This window comes from Cyanistes caeruleus, chromosome 4 (assembly GCF_971803275.1).
Source record: "Cyanistes caeruleus chromosome 4, bCyaCae1.hap1.1, whole genome shotgun sequence".
NCBI lineage: Eukaryota > Metazoa > Chordata > Aves > Passeriformes > Paridae > Cyanistes > Cyanistes caeruleus.
The window spans coordinates 3,557,011-3,579,959 of NC_141704.1; the positions used below are offsets into that span (position 1 = coordinate 3,557,011).

Below are 22,949 nucleotides of genomic sequence, written 5' to 3' on the forward strand. Positions count from 1 at the left end.
CTTCTTCCTGGGGGAATGATGTTGGTTCTTGGCCCTTTTCTGATGGCAGTAGAGGAGGTTTGTGTTGCTCAGCAGCCAGCAGTGTCCGTGGATTCATCCTCCTGGTGTTAAACACCAAAACTTCACAACCAGGCGTGCATCAGAATGCTGGAATGAAAAAAAAAAATATAGTTACTTGATGTAGCAAAAGCTGTTCAAGTGTTATCTAGGTATTAGCATTTATTTTGTTGAGTTTTTAGTATCTGTATTGTAGTAATTGGTAGCTAATACACAGGGGAAAAGGGCTTTGGATTTACTGGAGGGCTTATATGAGGCAAATTAGTCTGAGTGTTAGCAGGTTGAATGTGGAAATTCTCAGTATGTGATGACAGTTTTTATTAAAGATTTTTTCAAAAAATAAACTCTGCTGTAAAGACACAAATTGATATCTATCTTAAGCAGATGTTGAATGATATTTAATGCTAAACCAGGTGACCTTCACACTAAGCAATTTTATTCTCTCAGCTGAATGATTATTTCTCTTAGTAGAGCATTTGTTAAGAAATCTCTGTGCCAGCTCTCATGCTTTTGATACTTTATCGTGTTCTGTAGTAAGAGGAGAGCATCTTCAGCCTGTAAAAATCTGAGCTGTGCATCATACTAACATGGTATTAGTTTACTGTGCTTCCTTTGTAGTCTGGGGAAGGGGGAGGTTTTCTGAGATAGAAGAAGAAATAGCTGAAGCTGTAAAGAGCAAGATCTGAGGACAAGTCAACCCCAGCAACAGAATATTGTGCAGTCTGGGCAAGGGAAAGTCTCTATCACCACAAAACACTGTACAGAGTTATGAACCAGAAATTCAGAATATACCCATCTCCTGGAGCATCACATACTGATGTTTTTCTCCATAGATAGAAAAAGATTTTTTTTCCAGATAACTGCTGAAAGTGTTGACTGGTCATTTTTTTAGTACTGTCAAAATAATTTTTGTTGTTTTCATTTCAGTTTACCAGTAACTCTTACTGTAGTGAAAGTTGTTACATAAAATTGTCCTGTATTTTCTTGCCAAAAGACTCCAGTATTGTTCAAGCAGCGGTGCTGAAGGTGGAAGCACAAAGTCACTATTCAGCACCGTGATTCCATGTCTCTTCTGGTAGCACAGAGCAAAACTTTCTTGTATTTAAGACTGAAAAGTATTCAGTTTTCTTTTGAGATGGATTTGGTTTTGGATAATCTGATTGTGAATTATTTCAGGAAGAGTTCACCTTCACAAGTTTTAGCTGGTACAGATCTCATTTTAGCCATGGGAACTGATGAACTCAGCTGTACAAGCTTGTTTAGCAGTGGAGTCTTCTTTCCCCTTCTGTTTTTGTTCAGGAGCTCCTGACAGCCCAGGTCATCAGAGCTGTTCCACCTAGCTGGAAACCCTTTCCTTTGAGATCTGACCAAGTGTACATTCAACTCAAAAACATCTTTTAAAGTGACCATCTGATTTTAGGCTGTCTTAATTGAAAACTTCTCAAAGTTGTGTGGCCACCCTTGTCCCAAGGATGTTCTACTGCTGTACCTTGGCCGTGTTGGGTTCATGGTTGGACTTGGACGTCTTTTTCCAGCCTAAATAATTCTGTGATTCCCTTCTTCAGGTATTTTTGCTGCTACTGTTGAGCCTCTAAACTTTGATACCTTTCTTACCTCTTTTACTTCTTTCTATACTTCATTTCTCATTGGTATCTGATCCTGAGTAGTCCTGTCCCCAGGCAGTGACTTGTATTCTGATTATTCTTTTTACCTCTATTTTGTAAAATCTTTTAGTTGAATCTGTGGAAAAACTTGCTTGGCTGAAATTTTTCTGGCAACTTGCAGTTCTTATAGGGGAAATTCCCATATTTCTCATTTTTTACTTAAGGTTTTTATTGAAGACAGCAAAGGGTGCCTTTTCTGGTTTGTTTATGTTGTTGTTGGTGGTTTTGTTTCTTTTTTTAATTTTTTTTTCAGTATTCATTGTGCAGAAGCTTATTACCCTGGTAAAGCTGTAAAGCAGCCAGGCTGTGCTGATCTTCACTGGAGGTGGAATAGTTTAAAGAAGACTTTGTGGTCTGCTTTAGTTGATTATACTTCAAAATAATTTAAGAGAAAGGTGCCTTTTTATTTTCCAAGCATTTGCAAGTAAATCTTAAAAACCCATCACAGCAAATAGTAAATAATTTTCTTTACAACATAAAACCATTTTTTTTTTTTTTGGTGAAAAGATGGGATTCTTGCCAGCCATCATAGTTTTCAGAAGATTGCTCTTTATTTTCTCTGTATTATGCGTCAAATAGTAAAACATAAAAAATTGTTGACAAGCTTTTTAAAAAAATAGATACCCAAGATTGACACTATTTGCTGAAATACCGTTTAACTTATTTTCAGGTGGAAAATAATAGCTATTAGAAAAAAAGAACAGTAAAAAATACTGAAATAGAAGCTGTTTGGGGTTTTTTGGTTTGCTTTTTTAAGAAAGAATTTTAAATGATTAATTGCTTCTGGAACCTTAATGCAGTGGCTTCAGAGTTTTCCAAAGATGGCAGTGGGACTCTCAATGTAGTTCCAATCTGATATTGTATCTATGACTTACTACCTGTCATATATACTTACTGTATACATACATACATACATATATATATATGTATGTATATAGTATTTGAAACATTGAATAAAAATTAAGTTTTGTACTTGGTTCAAGCTGTCTGGGTGCCTTTTGCAGATACAAAAGTACAGTTATCAAGGAAACATCAATTTTATAGTTGGCTAAAAAAGTTGGTTCAAGCTGTCTGGGTGCCTTTTGCAGATACAAAAGTACAGTTATCAAGGAAACATCAATTTTATAGTTGGCTAAAAAAGGTGGTTGTGGTTGTGTATCACTTCTATGCATAGCAAGTTCTGAAGAATGAAAAAAAAAATACAGCTAGAAAAACCAAAAACTTAAACTAATGGTCATCTATTCATTGAGCAGTGCTTGAAACCAAGAACAGGGCAAAGAATTTTCCACAAAGAAGTTGTGGCTAAAATGTACCTGACACGAACCAAACAAGAAATTCTGCAGAGAAAAAAGGGGAAATAAGAATTTGGATCTTGTTAATTACAGTTTTGGCAAGCTGACCTTTCGGTCCTTTTTGGAAACCCCAGTGTGGGATGCATCATGAGTGGTGTTTGAATTTCTCATGTCTCTTCTGACCATGGTGGGGGGAGAAGTTCCTTACTGTGCTGGGCTTGCCATCAGGTGCAAGTCTCTGGTAGGAGGGAGATGGAGTGTTCCCTGAGAGTATCTGAGGGTAATTTTGGGAAGCAGCTTTTTGGGGAATGGGATAGAGACTGGTCAGAAAGGAGCCTTGGGCAGGAATGGAGATTGAGGAGGAGCAAACCAGCAGTGTCTAGAAGTGTTCAAGCAGGGAAAGAAAGACTTATTTCGGGGATGCATATGGATTTGTAAAATTAGTTTGCTAATGGGTTAAGAACAAATTTGAAAAAAAAAAACCCCACAGTGGACCGGGGAGTTACTTAAAGGTCCTTTATTCATCTTGCTTTTGGTTTTACTGTCCATGAGTCCCATGTTTTATGTATTTTACTAATGACACAGAGCTCTGGAGTTTACAGTACTTTTAGCATTTAATGATGCTCGTTCTGAAGGAGGGAGCAGAGCTCCTCCATCACTCAGTCACTCAGGGTCCCAGAGCAGGGGTGGTAGAGGTCAAATGTGAACCTTGAGGCAGAGCCCTAGGCCAGGAGGCTGGAAATGAGCAAAAAGCTGTGTCCTTTGAAGGCTGAGACAGAAGGTTTTATTTGTATTTTGAAGAGTCAGTAGCACTCTTCCATATGAGCATGGAAAAGAATTGCAGAGTGTGATATCCCTTTCTTCAGAGGGTTGGTCAGAAACTGAGCTGGTGGAGCTCCCTGTTGATCCAGGCGTGTTTGTAGCACCTGAGATGGATGAATGTTACAGAAAACAAAAGAAATCCAAGTCTTTCATTGAGTTCATCCCATGGCTCCCATGCATAACCTTTATATGAAGAAGAGAGGAAGTCTAAGAGCCCAGGAATCCAGTCAGATCACCAGACAGGCAGAGATTAAACTGGGATTGAGAAGTTTGAGCAGGAGGAACATGGCAGAGATAAACCACTGCATAGGTGGGGCCATTCACAGAAACAGAATGTCTGAAGAGAAGGTGTTAAAATGAGCATATTTAACATAAATATATTGTATTGAGGTTTCCAAAATACATATTTTAAAGAGGAAAAAAAGCTAGCAAGAACTCTCTTACCGTCTTTAAAGTTACTTATTTAGTCTGAGATGATGGGGATAGGGAAGAAATGCAGTGGTTTCGTCGTCTCCTGTAGGTGAAGACTTCAGAAATCAGCTTGTTGAGACATTCCTTTAGAAGGGTGTAGGATTTAAATCAAATTCACAACTTTTGACTTAATGTCAGGGTGATACTGCTCTGAGAAAAAGGCAAATGAAAATGACAGGCATTGGTGCCTGTTGAGAGCTGCATGCCCTGGTTTTCAAAACATCTCAGAGGGTTGAAAGGACTAACACTGGGAAATTGGTCAAGCACCAGATTTGGTCTGAGTGAACACTGTAGATAAATTCACCTGTCTGCCCTGTGAGAAAAAACCAAAATGGGATCATGAGTGCAGAGTGGGGATGTGCTTGAGAGTGGTGTTAACTGAGTCAGGGATGAAAAATCCACCTTTCCTCAGAGGAAAAAACCATCTGTGATAAAAGGGTCATTTTGAGGTTTCGGAGACTTGGTTTGTCAGAGGCACTTGAGGGAACTGGGGCAAAGGAGATGTTTTCTCCTGCACTAGCAGGACTTGCAGGATGTTGCAGCTGCAATTAGAAAGAGAGCAACAGAGAAAATGCTTTGAAAATTCCACAGTGTTTTGGAATGCCGCTTTTGCATGGAAAGAATCCCCTAAAGATGCTTAACAAAACAAACCTGATGGGTTGAAAAGGAGGCAAATTTCCCCTCCCAAAGTGTGGAGGTGGATGGCTGCATGGCAAGTGTGCCCTGGGATGGTGGGATGAGTGAATTGGTGAAACTCGTGTTCATCCTAAATTGAATCCAGAAAGGATTAAACAGGTCTCACGTCTGGAACTGCTGGAAATGAGGGACATAAAATGCCTGGTTTTGTCATGTCATTTTTCAGAAACCTTGTTTGTAAATGGGAAAATTAGGTGACTGAAAGGGATATGGAGAGAGAAGTAATAAAGGAAAAAAAGTAAGAAAGGAACCCACCAGGATTTGCTTAGTCTTTGGTGGAGTTCAGTGACAGAGAGAAAGAAAATGGTTTCTGTCACTCTATTGGGAATGGCGAGAAGAACGACACAGACTCACTTGTGAGTTGGACAGGAGAGTTCTTTCTCTTCAGGTTTATTACCTCAGATCTTCTTTTATAGACCGATACGTGAAAGTACAGAAAAGTAAAACTCGTATTGGTCAGTGAACTAACACATCACCATCATTGGTCAGTGGGGTACACCAGCCCCTCAACCTTCTCTTGCAAGAAAACAAGGAACAGACAAACAGCACCTGCAAGGCTGTCTTCTATCTCTGAGGATTGTTTTAATTCCTCCTTATGGTTTCCCAGGCCACTTTTCTCAGGCGAGACTGAGAAAGTTATGTGGCCTGCTGTTCCACAGGCACTGTGCTCCCTGCTTAATAGTTAGCATCCACAGGTTTCAGATTCTCATTTTTAATCAAGGAAGTGATTAAAGAAAGTAAGAAAGAAAGAGAGAAGGACCTGCCCTGGACAGGCAAAGTGAGCTCTGGGGAGATTGTTCAGAAACAGTTTTATTTCTTTTACTGCGCTGTAATTTTTTTCTCTGCAATAAATGTATATTTAATCTAGCTGGTTCTAGTAAAACTCAGCTCTGGAATTAACAAATGTGCACTTGTGTCTTTTGGGTGTCTCATCATGGAAGAGTGGAAGAAACTCCACCTTTTACTCTTGAGGTGCTGCCAGGCAATTTGTGATACCACAAATCCAAGCACTTATATACGAGTGAGGTCTCAAGAAATCACCGACTTGGACTTAATCATATCAGCAAAGAGAGGGAAGCCTCTGAGTGCAGGAGTGACTATTTCCATCATGTGTAGTTTTAATGAAAATTATTTTTTTTAAGGCTTATGTTAACCATTTCTTTGTTTAAAAAGTGAAAATGGTGAAACAGAAAAGATTTTTTGAAAAATTGAAGTTTACAGTTTTGACTAGTAATAGAAAGCATAATAAGGTTTTGCTTTGGTTTGATTTTTGGTGGTTTTATTTATATATTTAAGTGTAAATCAGCTTTTGAAATGATGAGAAATCAGAAAGGGAAAAAGAAAATATTCTGTACTTTCAGACCAGTGACATGAATGCAGAATTGGATGCTTTGCTGGGCTTCTTAGCTGTGTTTTAAGTAAATAGCATTTTCCTAGTTTTTCAGGCTGAGTGAAGTTGGGAGCAGTTTGCTGTATGATACGGAATACAGTGAATCAGCATTTGCGATGGCAGCTATTTATAGTTACTCTATTTTTATTCAAAGCAAAACAATAGCACTGAATTTCAGGCAGTTGGACCAGACACTCAGGAAGGTCTCACTGGAAGCTGAGGGGGAAAAAAAAAAAAAATCTCGAGATCTTTTTGGATCTTGAGGGCTGAGCTTGGGAGCTCCGCCGGCATCTCCATTTCAGTGCCGTCCTCCGAAGGTGAAATCCGGGGCTGTGCTGGGGAGCTGCAGGAGCAGATGCCTCTAAAATGTGGTTTTTATCCACTGTTCAGGGACTATCAGCATTCCTTGTATTCTGTATTTGAAGAACTGAGCCATGTAATTAATGCCTGTTAATTTTAACCGTCTCTTCCAGGTTTTCTGTGACTGTTCCGCGTCCTGCTGCTGCTGGATCCGAATGCCGAGGCTACAAAGGCTCGTTACTGTCTCATGCTGGGTCCCTCAAATCCAAGAGCTACTTGGCAGTTTCCAAGGCAACCACCTGTGGAATAATTAAAAAGGATGAAGTGTTAGCGTGCCAGATATAAGGAATTCTTGCCTGGAGAGAGCGTTTCACTTTCTTCCGTCTTGAAGAATCAAACGTGCTTCTGCCAGCAAAGTTAAGGTAGTACAATTAAAAAGTAATGGTTTATTTTCTGGAAGTTTGAGGTGGAGCAACAAGCCTGCTATGACTGTATGCTATACAGAAATGACCATGGTTCCTTCTGGGTTAATACCTTGCGTGGATTTAAATGGAAAATGCACGAGAAAGGTGGTGATGGAAAGGCGGTGTGGGTGATCAGTATTTTGTATTAGTAAAACAGTTTGGACTGTTTTGCACTTTATGCCGTCTTCCCTCGGATGATTTTAAGCTGGGAAGGACTAAAATGGAGCATACATTAGTTGGAGCATAAATATAGGAAGTGCAGCCTTCATGCCAAGTACACTGAGATTTCTTTGGCATTCAGTGAAGTGATAGATATAAAAGGAATCTAGGAGTGGGCTCACTGCAAAATGACAGTCGGAATCAAGGGTTGATCCCAGAGCTTAAAGGGTGGGCAGTGACTAAGTCCATGCTGAACCAAACTGATAATCAGGTTTAGCTGCTTCAGTGAAGCAACAGCTGAAACCTTTTTGAAGTCACATATTCCCAGATTCAGAGCTGAAATTGCACAGTGAGAAAAAACAAATGTTAAGCCAAAGAAGCCTGTTAGAATAGCAAAAACTGGCAAATTTCCTGATTCTGAAAGTTTAAAACGTTGCTTGAGAAGTTGATGGCAAAGGTGTTAGACTTCAGACAACTGGAAAAGTTCTTCTCCAAGTATTATATATTGCTGGATATATTTGCTCATTATATCTTCCTTCTCTGCCAGTCATTCAAATATAGTTGAATAGAAAAATGTTATTCATTTCTGACAATGGAGTTAAATGGAGAAAAACCACATTCCCATTCTTCCCATAGTCCAAATAACTGCTCAGTTAAGTCTGGTTACCTTGCCTGATGCTCTTGTGCAGTTAATTTTAGGCGTGATGCTTTTGTGTAATTTATTTTAAGGGGAAAAAAAAAATAAAAAAGTCCTAAATTTTGAAGTAGAAATATTTGGGATGCCATCTGGGCTTTACATAATAAATTTTTCCTGCCAAAATGTTTGTGGGATTCTGTTGGGATGTGGATGGGATTTCACATTCTATCCCTTCCACAGCACAAGAAGATCATTGTTTTTTAGATATGGTGGGTCCAAGAAGAAGAAGTAAGAATTGTGTGGTGGCAGCGCTGTCATCTGAGGGAATACAAATAGAATCTATCCAGTAATGATTCTCACCTTTTACAGATGTTACCTAATTTCAACAGCAAGTATTTGCAGGTACCGAGTACAGCTGCAGTGTTTCACTCTAATACTTGATTTCCTGTTCATTGGTTGGTTTTCACCACATCTTAAATGCCAAAATGGTTTTCTTTCTGAAGTAGTTCTTCAGCCTGTTAATTCCGTTCAGTATGAAGCTGAGGAAAATGGGTTTTTCAGGCAAATGCTGTTTTCACATGTGGAAGGAGTGAGCTGGCAAAATGTCAGCACCAAGCACAGTGAGGAGGATACAGAGTTGAGACACTGCAAGCAGAGTGAAGGTAGTTGGTGTGTGTAGATCCAGATCCTTGATCTTTCCAAGCAGCATAAATAACTCTCGAAGGTGGAAGTGGGTACTTGTGAAAGAGCACATGAGTGTATTTGTGGAAGCCTAATGTAGTAGCAATCAGGTACAGTAATGCAGGATTCCCAGGAGTGTACACAGAGGAATTTCAGCTTGGATGCTCTTACAAAACATCCCAAACACATACAAATACCTCCATTTTTCTGTTTGACCTCAAATGCTGTGGGTGAGGTTTTTCTCATGAAGCTTAAATGTCCAGGTGCTGCTGAAGCCAGAGGTGAACAGCAGGTAGGGTGAACAGCTTCCTGTCAGTTCCTATTCCAGACTCCCTTGAAGGGGATGACTTGTCTCTAAAAAGGTGCCTGTGGAAAGGAATCCATCTTTTCCATGCATAGTTCAGCCTGGACAGCTGATTTAGCCCAGGTGGCAAATATTCCAGGAACTTCAAGTGTGCAGTTAGATATAGTTGTATATAAAATCAATCCATATATGCTTGTTTCTCCATATTCCATTCCTATTCCAGAGCTTCCAGAGCTAAGTGGAGTTGAACTTGATTACTGGTACTGCCCCCTTATTCATCCTCCTCATCCCAACTTGGACATTTGACCCTGTCAGTTTTCCCAGCCTTCATCTGCAAGCCTGTGGTTCAGTATCAGGGGTAGTGAAGAGCCCCATGGAGTTTGTTAACATAGTTTGTAAGAGAAATAAAAACATCCATGCTAAATATAGGCAGCTGCGCTGTGTGAAAGAAAATACAGTAACCAGGCAAAACTGATTTCTGATGTTTTTTATATAGGTTATGTTTTAATAGTCTTTATCCCCAGGAAGTTTTACAGGACTGAAGGGAATAGATGGTTAGAGGTAGTGATTTGTTCAATAATTTTAATCTCTTAAAGTGATTCAGTTCTTGTTGACATAGTAATTGGTTCTGTAGGTTTGACTATTAAGAACTAGTGCTGTATGCACCCAGAAAAGTAAAATTTTCTTTTTCATTCTTTTACTGTGGCAGAAGATTTGTTTTGCTCCATGTTGGAGTAACTTGGTGTTTTTTGGAGAGGAAAAAAATGGGATATAGTGGTATGGTAATTATTTCAAAGATGATTTTGATACAGTGGTTAATATTTTCCTATTTTTATAAAGTCAGATCAATTGTATCAAGAGTCAGTTACAGTGTGGTAATCTAAAAGTGTCATTAAAATACCCATTAATTTTGTTAAATGGATTAGGACTGTTTCCTGGAATAGGTCGTGCTTTCATCTTGTTGCTTGGAAATCCAGGTAATTTTTCAGGTTGGGATTTTTCAAAGGGAGTTTTTCCTTTTAGTAGGAGTGGAAATGTAGGGGGAATTCAGGGAAAGAGCAATAAGCTCAAGTCACCTTTGTGGAAAAGGGAACTCAAATAATGAATGGACCTTTTTGCTTGATTTTCCTTTGAGAAGGAGGGAGCTGTTCCTCTGCACTTTGCTGGATGGGTGTTTTATGGGGAGCAAAGCTGCATTGCAACTTTAATGCAAACAGAATTATCTACAAGATGACAGACTTTATGCTTAGGCACTTGATCCCTTTCACCCCTCCAGCTGCTCCTGCTGGGCATTTTGGATATTCTTTTCCAGCATAGTTTTGATGGTTTTCCCTGATGGACAACACAGAAAGTCCAGGAGAGAATAAAAAGGTCTGACAATTTGCAGAGAGGTAGTGAAGGTGTGAGGAGAAAAGCAGCTCTTGTCATATACGGACCTAGAGCAGTGATTTGTCTCCAGCAGTGGCCACAGTGGGGTTATTGAGGAGCACAGCTACAGAATGGGAGTAGAATCCTCTTCCTGCACACCCTTCATTGTCCAGACATCTGTAGTACATGGATTAACTGAGCTGGGTGTTTTGGGGTTTCTTTGCAGTGTTTACTGGTCTTGTCTTTTGGAATTGGTTAGTGAGAAGTGCTGGGAAGTGTAAAGCTCTGTGGTTCCCCAACTTAACTAACACATCAGCTTGTTCAGTGAGGAACCATATTCTTTTGTTAACTTTTGAACCTGAACGCCATTTAAAATCTACTTCTTGAACTGGAAAAGATTTAAGTAATTCATACATAACTATTTCCATTACAGCTATAATTTCCTAGAGCTCAGCCTGCTGCAAGTGTTGAGTCAGTTCAAAGCTTGCTAGCTTACATTTATGAAATAGAACTACTTGCCCCACCTCCAGTCATCTTACTTCACACTTAATTTCATTGAGATTCCTCATTAATTTCACTCCTGAAACTCATTTATGGGTTACAATGTCCAGGGAGTAATCTGCACACATTTCTTTTTGGTTTTTTCTACTTATTTACTGCCTTTGCTACTGTGAATAACTTTACTATCATCAGCAGATGTTGTCATCTCACTGTTGAGCCCTTTTCATGTCATTTATGAATTAATTGAACACTTCTGGGAACAGATCCCTGTGGAAAGAAGAGCTGAAATGGCACCAAGTCCTGCCAAAAGCAGAGTGGGTTTGCCCACTTTTGCACGTGGCACAGCTGAATTTGTGGTAGAATCACTGTGCTGTTTTGGTACACTTGCAAATGTGGAGTCACTGTGAAATACTCTGTAGGAATGGATAATAATATGTAAGATATAATGTCATTCTTCGTCATGGAATCATTAAAGGTGGAAAAGACCTCTAAGATCACCAAGTTCTACCCCCAGCCACCACCATATTCACCACTAAACCATATCCTCAAGGGCCATATCCATTCATTTTTTGACTCCACCACTTCCCTGGGTACAGTGTTCCAGTGCTGCCTGTTTGTAATTTCACCTTTGAAAGATAGGGTGGGTAAGGGATTCGCCTTTTTGGATGACTGAGGATGATGTTTAATGTTTAAAGTTTAAAAGGTCTGCACCTTCCTTGTTCATAGCAATTTTCATCTTCTGAGTTTTTAGTCTCAAAACCAACTTGATTGGAACCTGCTGGTCTGTCACTCTTTGCATTGCCAGTAAATAGAAAATCATATTGAGTAAGGGAAATTAGGCAACAGAATCAATCTCCACAATCATAAATACATGCTTGTTTTAGGTGATTGAGTGTAGGAATTTGACTGAGCAGTAGAACTGTTACTTCCTCTTGTTTTCCAACACCAGATGTAAAACTGGGCCTCAGTAAAACTAAAGCACCTGTATCACAAAATAATGTTTCCAATGGTGTCCTGCAGCTGCAGCTTATGGAAGTGGGGAGCTGAGGACATGAATGTGCTGCACATGAGTGCACTGTCCCAATGTCCCACTGCTGCTTCCTCTTACCACCTCTCTTCCTTCCTAATTACTCCTAAAATTGTGTTTGCTTTTTCACTGCTCCTATTATCACCCACTGTGAAAACTGTATTTTCACAAAGCTATCTGCAGTGACTTCAAGGTCTCTCCTAATCAGGAAAAAAAACTAATTTAGAACCCCTCATTTTCAGTGTGTATTTGGCTGTTTTTTTCTATATACAGGGCCTTGGAATCAACCTACTTGAATTTCATCTTCTGTTTTCTCTCCCAGTCACGCTGTATAATAACTAGCTGGAGGAAAAGACTGAGGAGAGCTGCTTTGATGCATTTACTGCTTTATCTGTAGTAGACCTGTGACCTCACAGTGTGTCCTTTTCAGCATAATTTATTGTTCAGTTAAATGAAAGAGGTCTAACTCCAGACCTGTACAGGAGTCTGATTTTATGTGTGTGTATGAGAGTTTATGTTCTCTGCATGTAAATTAACTGTTGATTAATGAGACCTCCCTCCTTTCTGCTCTACAGCTGAGTTTTCTTCATGATCTTGTGGAGAAGTTGGTAATTTTTAGGGACTCCCAATATCCACAGAGACCTTTCAGAGCCCTCCTGTCTGTGACCTGCAGATTGCAGTCCATCAGTTGGTATTTTTAATAACTTGGTTTCCTTAGAAATCTGGCTGTGTCCATGTGCTTCCGACTGCGTAATTCCTGGTAGGCTTTGGCAGGGAGCAGTGTTCAACTTCCCGGAGAGGATCCTCTTTCCTGATCCTCTCTGCAGGCTGGAGCCAGAGCTGGAAGGTCCCTAAACTCTTACATACTGAACAATGGGTTCATTTGGGTTTTTCATGTCGCAAAGAAGCATTTCTGAAGCTTCTCTCTCTCCCCACAGCTTTGTCCTGTCGAGCCTTTTATCTTTTGTCACCTACTGGCCCAGCAGGCTTTCTCATAAGCTTCACCCTTCTGGTGTATTTGATAAAATTTCCTCTTAACCCATCAGTTCTCAGTATTTTATTTTTTTTCAGCTTAAAATTTTGTGTTTAGTTTGTTAAAGTCTTTATTCTTTTTCCTGGAATCACAGTATGACTTCCCTTCTTGAAGGACATGCTTTTGAATGCTTTCTTAATATTTCTTAATAATCTTAACAATTTATTAATATTCTTAATATTGTTTTTGTTTTAAGTTGCACTTACTCTATTCTTCCACATGCAATATGGGGTCTTCAGCAAGCTGTCACCCCCTTAATACCTTTACCTTTTTTTGCCTGTTCATTTTAGTTTTCTTTAAAGCATTTCCTTGTTTATTCATCACAGAATGCTTGAGCCTGGTGAGGACCTGACTAAGGTCATCTGGTCTAACCCTCATGCTCAAGTGGGTTTTTTTGTTTTTTTTTTTAGTTGCACAACTAAAAATAGAGAAAAATACTGCTTCAAGTACTGAACTTAAGTGCTTTGTAATCAGTAATGCAGCCTCTCTTCAGCAGTGAAGATCCTGTACGCAGGTCAGGACTGGGTCAAGCTTTGCCTCTGCTCTGGGTTTTCCAGGTTGTTTGAAGGAGTCCTAATTAACGGTGTCTTAAAAATGCAGTGTTTACATTACAGTGACTACACTGAGAATTTATCTGTCTCCAAAATCCTGCAGTTTGGCCACTTTAATTTCAAGAGGTGATGTTTGATGCTGATAACTGTCAGGTAGCTTCATGGGGCTGGGAAGTTTCAGACTCACAGAATGGTTTGAGTTGGAAGAGACATTAAAGACCATCCAGTTCCACCCCCTGACATGGGCAGGGACACTTTCCATTAGACCAGGTGGTTCCAGTCCCTGTCCAGCCTGGCTTTGGACAATTCCAGACATGGAGCATTGTCTGGAACTGGGAGGTCTCTCTGTGCTGCTGAACTTGGTTTTGTGTCTTTTCTTTCTTAATGTGCTTTTGTTGGAAGGAAGAAGTTTTGAGCTTCTTGGGGTTCCATGCACTTTGAGATACTCTTGTCAGACAAAATGACACAAGAAAAATCTCTCATCCTGCTAATTGGGAGGATAATTGGAGGGTGCTGCCCCAACCAGTGAAGTGGAATGAGCAGTTTGGTTCATCCTTCTGTCATCATATCTGTGTGGTCAGATGAGCTGCTGTCTGCGTTCCCTGTGCTGTAGTGAGGGATTTAAACACCCAAAATCCTCATAGACTCACTGCAGGTATTTAAAATGGAGTGAATGAAATCCCACCCTGGTATTTCAGTGTTTCAAACTTGTGAGTGTTGTCACTTCTAGAGAGATTTTTTCAGACATGATGGTTAAGAAAGAGCAATTTGATGCTTGATTAAAAGTGAGGAGAAGGCTTGAAAAGTCTCTTTGGATGAAAAGAAGCTATAGTTCTGTGGGTGACCTAAAAGGATAAAATGAGGAATTTTAAATCATGTAAAAAGATATTATAAAATAATGTTGATTGCAAGAAACAGCTTGGTTTGAATTGGGTGCTTGATAGTTTCACCTGTTTTTCTTCATTCTTGCATAAATAAGTGAAAAGTCTGCAACTTGGAGATGTACTCAGGGACTACATTTCTAGTAGTATATATTCCATTTCAGAGACTACAAAAGCATGTGGTCACAGGACAGGGGGGAATGGCTTCAAACTGAAAGAGAGCAGTTTTAGATGAGATACTGGGAATAAATTCTTTATTGTGAGGGTGGGGAGGCCCTGGCACAGGTTACAGAGAGAAGCTGTGGCTGCCCCATCCCTGGTCCAGGGTAGTGGAAGGTGTCCCTGCCTATGGCACGGGATGGGACTGGATGGGCTTTAAGGTCTCTTCTTACTGAAACCATTCTGTGATTCTGTGAAATGAGGAAAAAACCCAGCATACTCAACAGAAGAAACTGGGTGAGATGAATCTGTCTTTAAAGGTCAGATTGAATTTGGGTGTTACCACTTTCTGTTCATTCCGTATGGTCAGTGGCAGCATCAGTTGAGCTGTTTCTGAGTTTCTCAGATGAGTTTGTGTCTGGACTTATTCACACACTACCAAGAAAAGGAAAACCCAAACCCAACCCTGAAGTGGATCTTCTAACTTACTAGTTGTTAGTGGTTGTTCATCCAAATAAAGGACTGATCTGACTCGCTGGAAATTTTGTGGTGCTTTACCCTTGGTATTATGAGATTGCAGAGCTCAGGGTTGTGTGGGCGACAGGGCAGTCCTGCCTCAGTGTGCAAATACAGGCTCTTGGCAGCCTCTAGGCTGAGGTTAATGAACTTTTTCTGTTCTCTTTTGTTCTGTCTGTAGCTTCCTCGGTTTGGGCTCTGCAAGAATGCAGACTGGTCTAAAAACTATGTAGATTACATAATGTAGGACTGGAGTTTCTTCCAGCTGAGTGGTAGCTGATCTCAGTTTCTAGCAGGTTTAAAAAGCTCTTCTGCCCACCAAACCTCAGAGCAGGTGTTTGCTTCAGCAGTGGCATTTGCTGATCTCGTTGTTACGTTAATTTGGGGAAAGGCAGTATTTTCTGGAGGTCTGAAGGATGCTGATGAGAGCTCAGTATTTATTTGTTCCCATCAAATAAGCTTGGATTGAATGCAAATGTTCAGGGATGGTGTCAGGACAGAGAGGATGAGGGGTGTTTTCAGTTAATGTCTGCCAAGAATTAAGGAAAATTAACACAAAATTCTTGTGGTTTGGGAGAATACTCACTGGAGGAGTTGTCTGCTCCACAGATGGGGGCTGTACAGAGCACTTGGGATAACTGGTTTGAAGCAAGGGGTTCATGTACAGTGTGTAGGGGGATGTTTCACCTTCTTTAGATTCAGTAATTTGTACTTAGTGGTTGAGCACTTCTCAGGGGAAAGAGCCCACAGTCCTGCTCAGGCAGATATTTTACTGGAATCAGTGGTAATATTTTGTTGGTATCGAGGCCTGAAAAAGCCTTTGCAGTGCTTTAAGTTTGAGGACTCCTCAGCAATCAGTGAATAATCAGCTCAGTGTTTATTCAGAGAGTTTGTTTCCTTCAAGTTGTCTGTTTTCACCTTCTGTGCAGGTCCTAAGGTTATTTCAGGAATGATGTTTCTGCTGTTGCCTGTTTTAGACACTAGATGTGGGATTTCAGACTCTGCTGAGGTGTTGGCAGTGGTACAACATGTGGCTGGTTTATGGTAACTCCTGCTCAGATTTGTAATGCAAATACCATCTCTTCTGCAGGTTTTCAGAGTTCTGGTTCCCCTGCAACAGAGGATTTAACCTAACTGGCATTGTGAAAGGTGATATCCATGTAATCCTATTGGATTAAGATTAATCTCACCTGGGTATCTGATTTTTAAAGTGAGATGAGATTTATCCACAGTACCCTAATTGCTGGAATAATTCCAAACAGCAAGTAGTAAGATCTTATCTTCTTTTTATCATTGTGGTTCTAAAGAGGGAACTTAGGCTTCCTTCATAGTTGTTATTTCTTGGTGTTCTGCCATAAAAAGTGGAGAACAGTCTAAAGATAACTGGGCAAAGGAAACTTGGTTCTGGATGTGGAGGGGTTTTTGTGTTGATAAAAAAGGATGAGCATCCTAAAGAATTACGTGAAACTCACTTGAAAAAAAACAAAACTTGATTTGGTACATAAGCAGTTTTTTAGAATGGTGCTGCTTCTCCTCCTTGAAGCTCTTCCAACAGAAATACACACTGCCATATGCTGCTGGAATACCAGCACACAAACTGGATTAAAATACAAATGAACAGAACTGCAGTTTGAGGCTTCAGTTCTGCAGAGGGATCCAAAATGGTTCCCTTTTTCACTCTACTAAACACCTAAAGTTAGTTTTACAACATGCCTGTGCAAAACAGTTTGGAGGCTTTGGGTCTGAAACGAAGATGAAGAGGTTGAGAGGGAGAAAAAAGATTATTTTCCAATTTTCTTGTCCTAATCTAGAGGCAGGCACAGGTGACTTAGTGCCAGTGTTCCACCTATAGCAAGTAGAGAGATAAGGGAAATTTTATAAGCAGCTCAAGAATTGAGATACTTCATTGGACATCCAGCTCTCCTTTTCCATGGGACTAATCCAGATATTCGGTAGCTTCCAGAACTGTAGCTATAATTTCACACTCGTCTCTACTGCTGCTCTTTACTTAAAATAGCTTTAAGACAGCAATATTTAAGTGTTAACTAGGATTTGGACTTTTTAATGTGTGTGTTAATCTTTTAAGATCTACTTTTGTATTATAGGAGAATTTGTGGACCATAGAAACAGCCCTTTTAATTGGGAACAGATATTTTAGATGCCTCATTTTTATGTTTTACATAGATACTTGCTGAGGAAAAGTGCAAAGTTTCCCAGCTATTCCCCCCTGAAAGTTGTTTGGAGCCAAAGTAATGATGAATAATAATGAGCAATAAATTAACAGAGCTGTATATTGCTGTCACTGATGGGGAAGTGCTCCTGCTGATTTTATTCCAAATGCTGATCCCATAGTGGTTGATGCTGTGATATTGGGAGGAAACATCTTAGTTTAGATCATGTGTGTTATTAAAACCATAGATATTTATTTTAATAAAAACATCAGATACTTGTAATCGTAAAAAGAGTGGAAAACTGTGATGCAAACCAGTTATTTTTCTTTTTTCTTCTTTTTTCTTCTCTACTTTTTTCTTTTTTTCCCCCTCTCTTTCCCTGGATAGAGAAGAACTGACAGGAATGCATGGAAATTATCAACAACATTCCTCACCAAGTATTCAGGAACAATTGGGCTACTAGTATTTCAATAATTGACAATTAATGAGACTTTATAAATAACACTTTGAGTTCTTTTTACGTGCCTGTTGGGTTTTTTTTGGAAGGGGGAGGAATGTCAGACAAATTTCTGGCGTTTCTGTGCTACCTTGGAGACTAGAAAATGTTTCATTATTGGCATATGAGATTCTTATGTAACTTGGTAATTCTGGGAACAAGAATTTTCAGAAAAATGCTGAGCAGTTCGAATCTCCTCGTAAAATTAGAAGATTTAAAACCACTGTGCTAAATACTTCTGTGATAAATTCCCCAGAAATACGAGTATTCCAAGCTCCTGGAATACATTAATTTTTCTAGGATTGCGTCCTTAAGGAGTTAAAACTCCAAATCCCATGGAGTGAATGACACTCTGGCAGTTATTGCATAAACCCAGCGTGTTTGTTTTTACAGAATATTAAATTGGGGTACATTGGAAGAGTGAGGGGAAGGTGAGGAGTTGCTCGTGGCATCAGGAGGGAGCTGGTGCTGTTTGGGATGTGGTTTGTGTGTGCAGCCCCCAGCACAGGGCACTGGGAAGGAGGTTGCCCTGATCTCTCACTGCTGTCAAGAGGTTTCTTATTTGTCTTCTACGAGTTCAAGGTCTGTAATTCTAGCGGGACAAGCCAGGAAAGGACTTGCCCTGCTTTTTTCACGTAAAGCAGTGTGGCTTATCTTACCCACTCTCTTCAGAACTCTTATTATATTCCATAGAGAGAGCTTGATTGAATTTTTTTTTTTTCAGTATAAAGTGAAAATAGTGGCTTTTTAGTGTTCACACCTGCTGTGTGAATTTCCTGATTCTTAAGTGGATTAGAAATTGCCATATTCCATTACCTTCTTGAGGGCACAGATAGTCTGACACAGGAATCCACTGATTTGGGATGACTCAGAATTAAAAATGAGTCAGTTAAGCCTTACTCGGTTCAGTTTTATTTCTTCTTTTACATACAGGATTAGAAATAAACAAGAATTCAGAATCTATATACTTTATTTCTTATGTCAGGAAACTGTCTTACTTCATTAGATCATTGCTTTTTGTGTTTCTCATTTCTCAGGGCTCATTTGTGGGTGTTGGTTATGTTTGTTCCCCTTTCCTCACGGAATCAAGGTGTTGGTAGAACAAGTACATGTGAAAGTCTTATCTTTTCCTGGATTACTGAACTGGGTGTGCTGTGCACTTTGGTGCCTCCAAGTACTGTCTAAACTTCAGTCAAAAATTCAGCTTCAGCAGTTGCAGAAGGGATGGCAGTAAAATGTGTTTGGACGATAGAAGGGCTGGAAGGAGAGAGCTGTGTCATGCCAGCAGCAAGCATGTCTTTAGTCACTTCTGTTAAGTGCTTTTCTGGCTAAACTAGTGCCATCTCACATAAATTCTCATCATATTCTAATAATACACAATCAGAGTTACCATTTGCTTTTCCCCCTACATTAAGGTCTTACATTCTCTTTTTTTTTTTTTTTTCTCTGTTTATTTTCCATGTTACTTCTTGTGATAATGAGGTGCAATAAAAATAGCAAATCAGGTAATTTCCATGGCAGTGTTTTTGCAGATAAGTTTACCAAGGAGGAAAACCATCTAAAAAATGCTTCTTTCAAGGCAAAGGAGCACAGCTGATCTTGAGACAGCATAAAACAGTAGGCATTACATAGCAGTAACAATAAAATTAAACATGAAAATTAACTTCAATACTAACTTTAGCATTTTTATTTTTAATAAAAGGCAAGCAGCGTTAGTGCAAGGGAATGGATTAAAGCTGAAAGAGAATAGATTTAGACTGGATATTAGACAGAAATTCTTGGCTAAGAGGGTGGGGAGGCCCTGGCACAGGGTGCCCAGAGAAGCTGTGGCTGCCTCACCTCTGGAATTTTTCACAACCACATTGGATGGGGCTTGGAGCAGCCTGGGATAGTGGGAGGTGTCCCTGCCCATGGCAGGGGGTTGGAACTGGATGGTCTTTAGGTCCCAAATTATCCTACGATTCCATGAAATTTTTAGATTCATGTCTCTGTATCAAGCCTGTGTGGTTCTCTGTAAAAGAAGATAAGAAGTTTTCCTCAGAGGTGCATCTCGGAGTGCTGTTAGAAGCTCTACAGTCCTAAAACACCGATTAATGGTAAATATTTAGCAGTGCTGTTGCTAAAAAGCAAGAAGTTACTTCGAATTCAAGCTTGTTTGCCTTCCAGCTGTAATATCTTGCTGTGCCTTTCTCTCCAAGGATCGAAGAGCTGCTTGTTATTTGTCATATTCATAGTACCTATGAAAACAAGGTCAGGGACTCATCTCCCTAATGAAGGAGACGTTTGGCCTGGCGTCACGGAGTCTGTATCCCAGCCAGACCCACTATTTCCTAAGCTCTTCCCTGAACGCTTGCCAGTCCTTTGGCGTCTCCGCAGCGTGGGTATCAGAACTGGACATGAAGTTCTAGCCTAGAACTCAGCTTGATTTGTTGCACAAACACAACGAATCTGATGTCATCAGCCAAGCCCTTAAATATGGCTTTGCCCTGCACTGGCTGTCCCTCCCAGGGTGATTCAGGACGGCTGCTCCCGAGCCCTTTTCTGGGAGAAAGTGTCCAAGTCACGGAGGAGTAGCCTGAACTCCTTCAAATCTGGGTGGCGCTGATTTGTTAGGATTAAAATCAGTTGTTGCCTTCAACCACTGTCTCACTGTGGAGTGTTTCTGTTTCCTCTGCCAGTGCTTCAGTTAACAGTTCCACAAACTTAACTCTCAAGTTGTTTTTTTTTTCCTATTATTATTATTATTATTATTATTATTATTATTATTACTATTATTTTAAAAATTCCCAGGGCACAGTCCCGTGCCTGTTTCTTCTTCATGTCACCCATTGCTCTCATAGGGAAGCCACCATCCACCACCTTTACAAGAAAAAGCAGTTAGCAGCTCTGGAAAAGATGAGAGGACTTGGGTATCCCAGGTGAATATTCTTACGGACAGAATGAATCATTTTTGTGTGGACTTCTAACACGTGGGTGAGTGAATCATCAGGTGTTGAACAGATCAATCTTTTTTAATAGGACAAGCACAAGATAATGTTTTCTCACTGAGACAACTTGTAGCTGCCTAAAGACAATATTGCAGAGGCAGAAAATACAGTGACGCTGTGTGCTTTGGAGCATGATACCTTGGGAGGTGATCCATGAAACAGCCCAGTGTTTCTTTTCATAGTTCTTGGTGTGTCTTAACTGGCCTTTAAAGAATTGTTAAGAATAGATTTTTGGCAGGGGAAAATAATTAAAATTTGACTGATAGTTGCATAAGAAATGGAGCAAGAGTTTGACTTTCTAATTGTGCTTGTGTTACAAAGCAGCTGTAGGTTGTGCTTGTCTTTTCCCGGTGATGGGACAGGAGGAAATGGCCTCAAGTTGCACCAGGAGAGGTTCAGTTTAGATTTTAGTAAAAATTTTCTCCACCAAAAGTGTTGTCAGACCCTGTCACAGGCTGCCTGTGGCAGTGGTGGGGTTGCCATCCCTGGAGGGATTTAAAGGATGTGACACTTGGGGACGTGGATTAATGGTAGCCTTGGCAGTGATGGGCTAATGGTTGGACTCTATGATCTCAGAGGGGTTTTCAACCTAAATAATTCTGTTTAAATTCACATACCTCATGATGTTGATCCAGCATGTATCAAGAGCATATAAAAAAATAAAACCATATCTTTGTGAAGAGCAAGGCCCGTTTAAGTAGGAAAAAAAAAAACCCTAAATTTTTTAGATTGTCTAAATGTTGGGGATTTTTTTTTTTTTCATTCCACAGCCAAGTTCCACTGCTAGGAATTACACTCAGTGTTGGGTTTTAATGAGGTCTGAAAATGACAGAGCAAAACCCCGTCTTGCTGTTATGGCTGATTTAGAATAGGAAATGAGGTATGACATTTAGCCATGGCTTGGCAGGCTTGAGGGCTTCAGTGAAAACTCACCACAAGTTTACGTGAAAAGCTGGTGGTTCTTTCCTAGAACTTCATTTAAGGTTTAGTTTTGTACCAGTACTGTGATCTCAGGAAATTTTCTTAAGGTTTCATTGGAAAGCATTTCTCAGTAGGTGTCCTTCAGAGGGTTTTGAAGGGATGAAAATTATTTTGGAGAGCAAAAGATTTTAGATTGAGAAAACAATTTTCTGAGCAGCACCACTTTTTCCATAAGTCAGGACTATAGGCTAGAAATGCATATTTTGGTCACTAAAGGAAATTTGAAGAGAGATTCATTCAATGCAAGCGAAGGTGCAGATGCTTTTAGAGGCTCTGACCAAATCCTTGTACGTAAAAGCATCTTCATGCTTACAGACTTCTGAATATGGATTTTGTATAGAGTAGAAGGGTTGAACACCAGAAGTGCAATAATAATAAAAAAACCACAACACCACCCCCATTCTTCACACCCCCCCCTTCCCAGCTGTCTAGCTCAGTGAATTTCACACCACGGTTGCAAGGCCAGAATGATTATGAATTAGGGTTAGCACAAAATCTAGCTATTTGAAAATTTTACAGCATTTTACTGTAATGTAAAGGCTAGAATTTCTCCAAAAATCAAATCTGAAAAAAGCACAAGGGTGAGGAGGTCTCACTTTGAAAACCCAATTCATTGTGACAGAAAATGAGATTTTTTACCTTGTCTTTCAGTCAGAACAAATTGTGCCTTGTCCCCTTGCACTTTGCCATTTGAGTTTTCATCTGTTCTGCACTCCTTCAAGCCAAGATCTGCATCCCCACTTGAAGTACATTAAAAATCTTGGGTATAATCAGCATTTTTTGACTACTGGTTAATTTTTGATCTTTATTCTGAGTGTCCTTGGGCGAGGCCCCAGGCTGTCATGACCAAATTCACAGGAGGTGCAGGCTTTGGTGAGTTTTTTTTTGAAAATATTATACTGTGAAGAGGCTCTCTGAGGGAGTATCTTTATTGCAGTAAAAGTCATACAGCAGGTTTTCACTGATTGCAGCTTCAGCATAGCTCACTCTAATTTAGTTAGCCCAAGGCTATAACATACTGCTTTTCAGGATTGTAGAATGGCCATTAATGGGAATTTTCTGAGAGTGGGTGTGTATGCCTGAAGGAAAGTGTGCATAAAAAATTAAAGCCTCCTGCTTATGATGTAGTTGGTATGTGCTGTTGTCCTTGATCTGACTTAACTGGATACTACAGGTGAGAGCAGCACAGCAGTTCTCTAAATAAGTCACTTCAGCCTTGAAGTCTGCATTTGATAAGATTTTTTTGGCCTCAGTAGTGTGCAGCTGGTTCTTACAAAGGAGTTTTCATCTGTGTGCTCAGTGATTTACGTCCCTGCACACTGAGAAGTGTCTTTGCTTTAT

The 22,949-nt window shown here is 39.9% G+C and overlaps 1 protein-coding gene across 5 annotated transcripts in view; it reads left to right on the forward strand.

Moving 5' to 3' along the window:
* Positions 1-22,949, forward strand: part of LOC111923149 (endonuclease domain-containing 1 protein-like) — a 158,905-nt gene that overhangs the window by 29,505 nt on the left and 106,451 nt on the right. For all 5 annotated transcript variants that reach the window (XM_086886411.1, XM_086886413.1, XM_086886412.1 and 2 more), the window contains exon 2: positions 6,866-7,114. The gene's annotated coding sequence lies outside the window, so the exon portion shown is untranslated. The remainder of the gene's footprint in view (positions 1-6,865; positions 7,115-22,949) is intronic.